This window comes from Schistocerca cancellata, chromosome 7, assembly GCF_023864275.1.
Source record: "Schistocerca cancellata isolate TAMUIC-IGC-003103 chromosome 7, iqSchCanc2.1, whole genome shotgun sequence".
NCBI classification, from domain to species: Eukaryota; Metazoa; Arthropoda; class Insecta; order Orthoptera; family Acrididae; genus Schistocerca; species Schistocerca cancellata.
The window spans coordinates 464,056,676-464,068,072 of NC_064632.1; positions in this window are offsets into that span (position 1 = coordinate 464,056,676).

The window sequence follows — 11,397 nt, forward strand, 5'->3', positions numbered from 1 at the left end:
ACTGATTCCCGTGTGGAACGAGTCCGGTGTTTATGCCTACTTTGTACTAAACGTTCCCTCTACAGTCCACGCTGCACCTAGCGCTTTGTCCGCGGTGTGCGCCGACCAATAGCAACGGCTGTAGCGTTTTCTTCTAGCCCGGCTGTTCCGAAAGCTGTGCGCTTACTTTGTGGTTATTATCCGTTGTCAGTACAGTTGGATTAAGTTCTGAATGCGTCCAAGCTGTGCTGGACGTTTTATCTTCCGATTGCCGTCATTTGACTCCTTCTGTGTATTAGGACGTTTTGTTACCGTGTTAGGCGTTCCGTCTGACGTTCTTGCCCCCCCCCCCCCCCCCCCCCCCCGCCCAGGGGCGGCTGCAGTGTTATTTTCAGGCTGATTAAGTTCAGATTGTTTCTTGAGACTCGGAAGAACGTCCTCACGCATTGTGTCTGTTGTCTGACGTACCATTTGTTACCACAGCCTTTGTTACATGTATAACAGACACTGTACCTGAGGACTTTCTTCCGAGTCTCGAGCGACAATTTGAACATAATTAGCCTGAATGAGATTTTCACTCCGCAGTGGAGTGTGCGCTGATATGAAACTTCCTGGCAGGTTAAAACTGCGTGCAGGACCGAGACTCGAACTCGGGACCTTTGCCTTTCGCGGGCAAGTGCTCTACCATCTGAGCTACCCATGCATGACTCACGCCCCGTCCTCACAGCTTTACTTCTGCCAGTATCTCGTCTCGTAAGTTCCAAACTTTACAGAAGCTCTCCTGCGAACTTTGCAGAACTAGCACTCCTGAAAGAAAGGATATTGCGGAGACATGGCTTAGCCACAGCCTGGGGGATGTTTCCAGAATGAGATTTTCACTCTGCAGCGCTGATATGAAACTTCCTGGCAGATGGTAGAGCACTTGCTCGCGAAAGGCAAAGGTCCCGAGTTCGAGTCTCGGTCCGGCACACAGTTTTAATCTGCCAGGAAGTTTCATAATCAGCCTGAACATAACACTGTAGCCACTCCTATGGGGCGCAGGAGGGGGGGAGGGAGGGCAAGAACTTCGGACGAGACACCTAACACGGCACACCATGGTAAAAGAAAGTCCTAATTCACAGAAGGACTCAAATGACAATCGGAAGATAAAACGTCTAGCACAGCTTGGACGCTATTCAGAACTTAATTCAGCTATACTGACAACGGATAATAACCACAAAGTACGCGCACAGCGTTCGGAACAGCCGTGGCTGGAAGAAAACGCAACAGCCGTTGCTATTGGTTGGCGCACATCGCGGACACATCGCCAGGCGCGGCGCGGACCGCAGAGGGAGCCCCTAGCACAACGTAGGCATAAATACCGGACTCGTTCCACACTGGAATCAGTATCGAACAGCACCTGAAGAAGGCTGTGAGTCACGCAGTTGAAACATCGTGCAGGGAAGACGCTAATAACCTGCAGAAACCCGATTAATCAGCATGACAACGCCTCGCCGGGAAAGCCTGAAGAATTAAACCATCTACTTTGTTTAACTAACAAGGACTATAGCTGTTGCAGTCGTTTGGATTCCCTCCGAAAAAGTTGTCTATCACGCGATTTCGGTACTGGGAGACTCCGGTAAAAAAATAAAATAAAATAAAAAATAAAAATAATTGTCTACAAAACTTCATGTCAAATTCTGCGCAGTGGAAACAAGGTTCTTTTAACAGTTGCGTGTAGATGCAGTGCTGCCAATCTCCTACGAAGGGGACGCACACTATATTCGATTTACAAACTACCTGTAGCCATCTTGAAGACATCGATCTCTTCGCTCCACTCTCACACCAGGGATGCGTATCTTCTTCGTGACTCTGGTCCCGTCATTTTGGACGAAACTTCAGTGGTTCCCAAAGACGCGCAAAGCTTTGTCGATCGAGTTTTAAGGGATATACTTCAATGAAGCGATCAAAATTTTCTTACAATTGCGATAGTTTTATTACCACTATAATCAGTGCCACAGAAATTAGGGAACAAAATGTTTCGTTATTCTGTTGAACGGTAATTGTACAACGATGACTGTACAATAATTAATGAATACATCACATCCAGTTTGTTACCTGGAGGGGAAAAGATTTAACTCACTTGTGATTCTGTCCAACTTGAAGGAATAAATAACGTTCAGCTGTAGGCCTATAGTTCTTGACTTCTTTAAACGCGTCATATATACTCTTACAATGTCGTCAACTGTATTTAAAGAAAAGTGTTATTATTGTGTTAATTAGAAATCTTAATGTTAATCAGGGTTATTTAGTTTAGTAGTATCTGACTAGGCGATTATATCATCGTTGCTAAATTCATTGAGTCCAATATAACTGTCGTCATACGATCTGATTCTGTCATGCCTTTTCAAATGATAAGAAAACAATATCTTATAAATGTAGCCTTCGTTACCACCGTTAATAAAGCGCAATATTAGACTCTTCAAAGGGGAGGATTATATTTACCAGAACCTATTTTTCACAAAGACAGTTACAAGGGGCTTTCTCGTGAGTTCGCACATTTAGCGATATTTATGTTTGTGATAAAGACACATACAGCCAAAAAGTAAACAATGATTACTTTATAACTGCTAACATTGTTTTCAAGGAAGTTTTGTAAGGTAAAGAAATTCTAAAAAATAAAATAAATCTGAGAAAGACAATATTTGCTTTATATATGTTTTAAAGTTAACCACATTGTATAAAATGATATCGGTTACACACAATTAGATTAATATTTATTACTGCTACTCAAAATATAATACTTTTGTATTACTAAATACTTTGATTTACTTATTTCTGCATTACTATATTACCTATCGGTGACTGATCAGCACAGAACGTGAAAACCGAGGGAAGTGGCGCAGTGGTTAGACATTGGACTCGCATTCGGGAGGACGACGGTTCAATCCCGCGTCCGGCCATTCTGATTTAGGTTTTCCGTGATTTCCCTAAATCGTTCCAAGCAAATGCCGGGATGGTTCCTCTGAAAGGGCACGGCCGACTTCCTTCCCCATCCTTCCCTAATTCGATGAGACCGATGACCATGCTGTCTGGTCTCCTTCCCCAAACAACCAACCAACCAACAGAACGTGAATTATTTGCACATGTCAATTAGTTTCATTGAAATTACTCTACACCAGCACTTCCTAAAGTATTTACTAATCCTCCTTAAACATCATGTACAGTTTGCTATTACGTTCACACTTACTAAAATATTACTGTCGTATGCAAGATAGGAAATATTCCAGTGAATGATGCTTAATACTATGATGCTTAATACTTGGAAATTTCGTATCCATTGTTCATGCTCTTACGACTGCCGAGACATTATCGTATGGAACACACGACGCAGTTACTGAATCACCTACAATGGATACCAGGGAATGTTGGTATTAGGTACAACGAATGTGCAGACCAACTGACGGAAACGGTGCAGCATGTACTTGGTTGGTTGGGTGGTTGGTTTGGGGAAGGAGACCAGACAGCGTGGTCATCGGTCTCATCGGATTAGGGAAGGATTGGGAAGGAAGTCGGCCGTGCCCTTTCAGAGGAACCATCCCGGCATTTGCCTGGAGTGATTTAGGGAAATCACGGAAAACCTAAATCAGGATGGCCGGAAGCGGGACTGAACCGTCGTCCTCCCGAATGCAAGTCCAGTGTCTAACCACTGCGCCACCCCGCTCGGTGCAGCATGTACTTCCCGCCGTCATATTCGTACCAAACAGTAGTTTTCATAATACGCACGTCTAACAAGTAAAAACGGAATAGACAGTATCAGGGAACATGTTCCGTAACATCAAAGTCACATGGTATTGGGCCGGCCGGTGTGGCCCTGCGGTTCTAGGCGCTTCAGTCTGGAACTGCGTGACCGCTACGGTCGCAGGTTCGAATCCTGCCTCGGACATGGATGTGTGTGATGTCCTTAGGTTAGTTAGGTTTAAGTTCTAGGGGACTGATGACCACAGATGTTAAGTCCCATAGTGCTCAGAGACATTTTGACCCATGGTATTGGGCGATTCAGCAACGGATTCCAGGTAATCCTTGCTTCACAACTTGAAGCTCAAAGAAAGTATTACTAAGAGCAGATTACATGAATAACAAAACAGGGTTCTGAGGATTCTGTACAAACTAAATCATGTATATAGATATTTCATCTATAGGTCCTTATGAGTGAGTTTGCTACCACAGAAATATACGAAATATATGGCTGTATCATTTGATTGCATAGACACTTAGGAGACCAAATTTTTGGCACCACCAGGGAACCGTAGACTTTAGTATTTGACATAAATTTCAACTTGATACGTCAATCCGTTCCTGAGAAAAAGTGTTATTAACAGACGGACTGACGATCACACGGACAATAAATGGCGAAAAATATCTTTTTGTGTGTATGTGTGATATAATCACAAATTAATAACAGCTGGAATTTTTGCTTTATTTGTATTGTGAAACCTTATTTCTTGTCATACTTCAAGATTTTAGGTTTCTTTTGAAAATGTTGACTTAGCAGCTTAAATTTTTGTACTGCCAAGCGACAGTAGATATTACTGTTTGACATAAATTTCAACTTGGAACCTCTACTAGTTCCTGAGAAAAAGTGCTCTTAACAGACGAACAACAAAGTGATCCTATAGCGGTTCCGTTTCTATCGATTTCTGGTAAAACGAAACGTTTGTTAAAAATTAAAATTTGCTCTACAATCTGGGATTTCCGTCCCCTTGAAGAGAGCATCGAACAGAGTAATAGAACGTGATACACACAATCATCCAAGAAAACTACGCTATGCAATATTTTAAAAATTACGGATTATTTTTCGTTGAGAGTAACTTAATTCCATGAATACGTTTGTTGCCACATGTATTTTCGGTTTCATATATCTTGTGAAAAGGAACTTTATGTTGTGTAGGGCATATTAAAAATTTGAGGTTTTTATTGTAACTGTGGAGTAAGACTGACGTACTGTCTAGACTAATTATCTCGCGTGGTTGTTCGCTTATCACTGACAATTTGGCTATGTAATACGTTGTCTTACGCATTTTGTGATGAAGACAGACAAGTGTCCTGTTTCCTTTAGAATGTCACTTTACTGTGCAGGAAACGCATATCACAAATGCTGACTTCAATGCAATTTATTTACCGATCAGTTTCAGTCCAGAACGGTGTTCACGGTACTGTACAAGAATAAAATAAGAATTCCAGAAAAAACAGTGATCAGGACGATCCGCACGCTCACAAACTACGCTAACAACATTCAGAAGACGATGCTTACCCCAAATATGCAATTCTAAGACAACATTATATGTTACACATTCTTTGAAATCCAAGGTACATGACTGAAGTCCAGCAGAACTGTTCTGAACACAATAATTGTATGAAATGCAGGCGCTAATCGCTACAAATGAAGACATTAAACCTGCTTAGGATACTGTCTTCATTTGTAGTGATTAGCATCTGCATTGCATACAGTTATTGTGTACAGAACTGTTTTGCCGGACTACAGTTATGAACAGTGCCTTTCGTAAGTTTTTGGGACAAACAGACTAGTTTTGTATTTACTTTGAGAAATATCAGATAACTAAACGTATTATTTTTGGTATTCCAACAGACAGAATGATATTCACAGAGCAATAAATTGAACACTTTACTTCATTTAATGACTCACAAATTACAATTAATTTCATATTTATGTGAAATAGTATAGATTTGGGACAAAGTGCAGCAATAACCAAAACCTAGGAAATAATGAGGAATTACTATTTCGTACTTCTACCACGACGTTGTAGCACTTGTGTCAGCCGTCTTGGTATATTTTGTACAAGCTTCTATAAGCACTGAATACTTAGATTTTCCATTTCTTCCTACAGTCGTTTCCTGACGTTTTCTTTGGACTGTATGGGACTTTTCGAATATTTCTTTCTAGCGCATCCCGTAAATTCTCTATGGGGTTCATGTCCGGACTTCAGGAGGATTGACAACTTTTGGAGAGTTGTACAGGAGCCACAGCCCCACAATATAGGCGGTATCTATGGACTCGTTACCCTGATAAAATTTGAAACAGTCTCATATCCCCATATTTTATGCGCTCTTCTTCAAATAGTTCCTTAGAATCTGCAAGTATACATTTTTATCCATTGTTTCGTCAATGAAGACCAGCTGACCCACTTCCTGGGCCGCATAAAACCCCAAACTATAACATGATCCCTGCCATGTTTCACTGCAACTTGCATATTTTTCTGTTACAGCTGTTTGTTGGGCTGCCGCCAGACCGTTATTCGTCCATCCGGTCCTGATATGATAAATATTGTTTCATCCGAAAAAGTTACTTGTTTCCACCACTCCATGTCCTTGTTTATGTGTTCCCTTGAGAATATCAATTTCTTCTTCCTATTGGGAGAACCGATGTAAGGCTTCCTTCCTGCAGTTCGCCCATGGTAATTTTTCTCTGTGCAGCACTCGTCTGATTGTGCAAGGACTGGTCTTTTTCCCAAACTCTTCCTCAGCCTCAGTGACAATTTGTGTAGTGTGATTCTTGGATCTTTCTTGACATTTTGTACCACTGGCCTCCCTTCTCTCCTCACAAATATCGTAGGACGGCCTGCCTATGGCAGATTCTCTATCCTGTCTTCATATTTATATCGACGGACGATGTTCCTTACAGTACTTTTCTTCATATTCAGTAACTTTGCTATTTCTCAGCATGTTTTTCCCTTTTCGTGGTGGAATATAACTAACTGCCTCCGTTCAAAAGTGCTGCTTTTACTTCTACGTATCATTGTATACAAACGCACATGTGCTTCCTTTGAGCTCTCGACAGGTAATGACTGACATCGCAGGAAGTAACGAATGAGAGAGATAGGCACACTGACCCTGTTGTCAACACTTGTGCCAAAACTTTTGAAGTGCAGGGTTTCATATTTCACAGTAAAAAATGGGTCTTGTTCTTGTTCAAATGTGTGTGAAAATCTTATGGGACTTAACTGCTAAGGTCATCAGTCCCTAAGCTTACACACGATTTAACCTAAATTATCCTAAGGACAAATACACGCACCCATGCCCGAGGGAGGACTCGAACCTCCGCCGGGACCAGGTCTTGTTCTGTTGTAAACAAACAAACCTACGTGATTGCACTTTTCATCGCCCATAATTACATATACAACTTGCAGACGTCCATCTTTATATCCCTATTAACCATCATGAATTCTCTCATACCCAGACATTCTGTGCATGATGTTTGTCCCAAAACTTATGAGAGGCACTTTACCTTGGATGTAGAAAACTGTGTGATTTATAATGTTGGTTTTATAGTTGCATGCTCGACGTTGTTATTGTAATTTTTGACCTTGCAGGTCGTGTTCGTCACTGCATTTTACTGCAATTTTTGTTTTGCTTTTGTACAGTACCGCCAAGATAATCCTGGACTGTAACCGGTCGGTAAATAAATTCTATTGAAGTCAACATTGTGTTACGCATGCCGATATCTGCCTGGGCAGATGTTTTGACGTAATTGTATCTTGTTAAATGGGCTTTGCCTGAAACGCACACACACACACACACACACACACACACACAAAGGAAGCAGCCACTAAGAGCAGTTGAGCAGTTGGTCCGATACCTCAAGACGGGCCGCGCACCTGTGCCGCCGTAACTACCCGCTCTCCCGGCAGAGTGCACCGCTGCATCTCCATCGGCCGATGCTTGCAGAAAGTACGTGGCCGGCCCGCGCGGGTTTTTGCCGGAGACGGTCCCGGCACGTCCATCTCCAGTGTCAGGCTACACGCGGCCCTAAATCTCCGGCGCACTCGCTGGCTGCTACGGGCGCTCATTGCGCCTTTTGTGCAGGCCGTACTCGTACTCCATTACGCGCCTACTTGCTCTCTGGCCCGCGTCACTCTCGGCGGCCAAATTGTCCGTTTTTGCGCGATTGTTCCCCGCCGTCCGGCCCTCTCCGTCCGCTCTTTGCAGACAATTGCCGGCCGCGGCGCGTGCTGCCGAGAGCACGTACACCCCCCCCCCCCTCCCACTCCAATCCCCATCGCGCTCATGCCCGACACATTTATTGTTATTCCGGTGGCTGGCGGCGCGGCGGTGCGCTTAATGTGCAAAACTGAAATATCGTTAGGCGGTGACTCGCCGGCTCGCGGTATAAATTGCACGACAGACAGCCACAAATCATACGGCGACCGCGCGATCCGCAGATAGCGGCCGCCTGGGACGAACAGACGCGCGGGCTCACACACACACACACACACACACACACACACACACACAGTGCGCCCGCATCAGATGCGCCGTGATTTACAAAGTGACATTTGTCAGCGTTGCAGGCTTGCTCCTGTACGCCTTATCTATCAACAAGTTCGCCGCCCACCACACACTACTTGTCATCCTTATCCAGTGAGCGTTATCTGCTACGGCGGCATTTCTTTATCGCCTGAACCAACTTATCATCAGATTTCCGCAGAAAGTAATCAAAGAATAACTCTGTCAGGTTTAACATATCTGACGTGTCTTATAGAGTGTTTTAGAATTGCCGGCCCGAGTGGCGGAGCGGTTCTGGGCGCTACAGTCTGGAACCACGCGACCGCTACGTCGCATGTTCGAATCTTGCCTCGGGCATGGATGTGTGTGATGTCCTTAGGTTAGTTAGGTTTAAGTAGTTCTAAGTTCTAGGGGACTGATGACCTCAGAAGTTACGTCCCATAGTGCTCAGAGCCATTTTAGGTGAATTATGTATATTATCTGTTTATTTATATATTATTTATTTATCCTAACCAGACAACGGCCTAAGGCCCTCTCTTCTTTCGTACAGCGATTACCAAAAAACACTACAAAACACTCAGTTTCTATGCGTAATTCTGATTCCATTGTGTACAACTGAGAAATCATTATGAGATGAATTGAAAAGTGGGAGTGGACAACAAGTACCAAATCTGAGATTTGCCAGGAGAATCAAAAAACAGTAACATAAGATTCAGAAATGAAACTATAACCAGCCACAAGTACGGTTCAACAAGTTTTATTTGGATCAAATCATGACCAGTTTCGGATTCTTACAAAACCATCTTCAGATGGTTGTTACACCATTTTACAATATTGTTACAGCCTTTAACACCCATTTTACTGAAAATAATCGCACAGTAGAAAGTACAGAAAACAACTACCAGACGTTACAGGTAAGTGTGGCACAATGAATCTTCCAGAGGAGATGGAGACTCATATTCATAACAACACTTTCCAAAGAATAGAGTCATCCAACACCTCCTTCATAAACAATTTCCAAGAGGTCTTCTCATTCTTTTCAACCAATGCAATATTCTCACTGTTCAAGACACCCTTAGTAACTTAAAAGTTATACCTTTACTGTTAAATTCATATCCAAATTATATCTACAGTCTGATGGATTAACGGATTACTATTTATAATGTAAAATACAACCGTACATTCAGTGTTCAGACTTAGGCTTACCACTACAATAGAAAATGTATTGAAAATTTATTTTATTGTGCCTGTGTACTGCATACATTCTTTGGTATTCAGCATATTAGAAACTATCGGAAGCGATTTGACTTCTTTTCACTTTTTTTTAATTAATTTCATTATACTAGCAAAGACATATTTTACTACACCCATACGCTCTCACAATATCTGTGACCTAACATCTTTATAACTGTAATATCTTTGAAAACTTTGTTTGTGTTACTCATGTGAAGCTCGGCCACGCTTTGTAGGTCCCGGCGGAGGTTCGAGTCCTCCCTCAGGCATGGGTGTGTGTGTTTGTCCTTAGGATGATTTAGGTTAAGTAGTGTGTAAGGTTAGGGACTGATGACCTTAGCAGTTAAGTCCCATAAGATCTCACACACATTTGAACATTTTTTGGACACTTTGTAAATGCTTATCGTGTGCGCTGCCATTGAACAGAGAATGGCGTGGTGTAAGGTGTTTTCCAAGGAATGAAACAGCACTCGCATAGTGCATATCCACAAATGTATTAATTCCAAAATACTCAACAAAAGTACAGGGTGATTTCGTCTCCCGGAAGCATACAGCACGAATGTTTTTATGGTGTCACATATCAATATCACGCTACCGGCGCTTCAAAGTTGGCTGCGGAATTGCAAGTTTCCGTCAGACAACGGTCGTGCAGGATGTGGTGGACCCAATGGCGCGCGCCTACTGAGCCACAGTTCCAGGAGCTTCGTACCGTGAGCGCCGCCTGCCGCCGTGTTATAGGACGGCTGGCGGCAACCACACAGCCCACTCACACTCGGAGACACTTCGCTACGTGACGCTATGCAGTCGCCGCCTGTTCGCGGCTCTGACACGTTTCAGTTAAGAGAGCTTCTCCGTTGTTGATACTGAGAGCTGGACTCCATTTCTTGGTGTATTATTTTTAATGAGTCTTCGTATGCTTGTAGAAAAAAAAAGTTAATTAAATTTCCTGCTTACCATGTTAACTTGAAGGCTGATCATTTCTGCTCCTGTCCAGATTTCCTACGACAACTGCCACACCACTGTGTAATCCCCATCTCCTTAACATTGTGTACGAAATGACACACAATGGTTTTCACCACAGTTAACGTTTTAATGACCTTAAAACCCTTTCATACATGCTTTGTTAGAGGTCATAATAAATTATGTTAAACTTAATCAAATAGTGAACAAAAATCTTTCTTTCTATCCTACTACAGCAAATCAATAACCGATACAAAACGAGGCCCCAACAAGAAAACAAAACGAAATGTGTGACAACCATCTGAAGATGGATTTGTAAAATGGTTGAAATGGCACTAAGGACTATGAGACTTAACATCGGACGTCATCTGTCCCGTAGACTTAGAACTAGATAAACCTAGCAAACATAAGGATATCACACACATGCATGCCCGAGGCAGGACTCCAACCTGCGACCGTATCAGCAGCGTGGTTCCGGACTGAAGCGCCTGCAACCGCTCGGCCACAGCGGGCGGCTGGATTTGTAAAAAAAATCCAAAACTAGTCATGGTTTGATTCAAATAAACCTTGTTAAACCATACTTGTGGCTGGTTGCTGTTTCAGTAAAAACCTCACTGTGTTACAGCCACGATTCCCAACATGTCAATTTTCAACAAAATAGCGTTAAGAATAACAAAGTTACGACATGAAGTCACGACAGAGGTACGCGACCGTATGAAAAATATGTGCAGTATGCAAAATGCTGACAAGCTGGCTGAGGAAAACGTCATTGGCTGGATGGGAGCTGACTTTGTTATTCGAATATTGCACGTTTCGGAAATTGGCATCAGCAGATATCCTGGAGCTTCATATTACACGTAGACACAAGAGTTACATGTAGTAGTAGTAATAATCGTAAGCAGACGATCATTTTGAACCAAACTTGGTACACATATCTGCTAC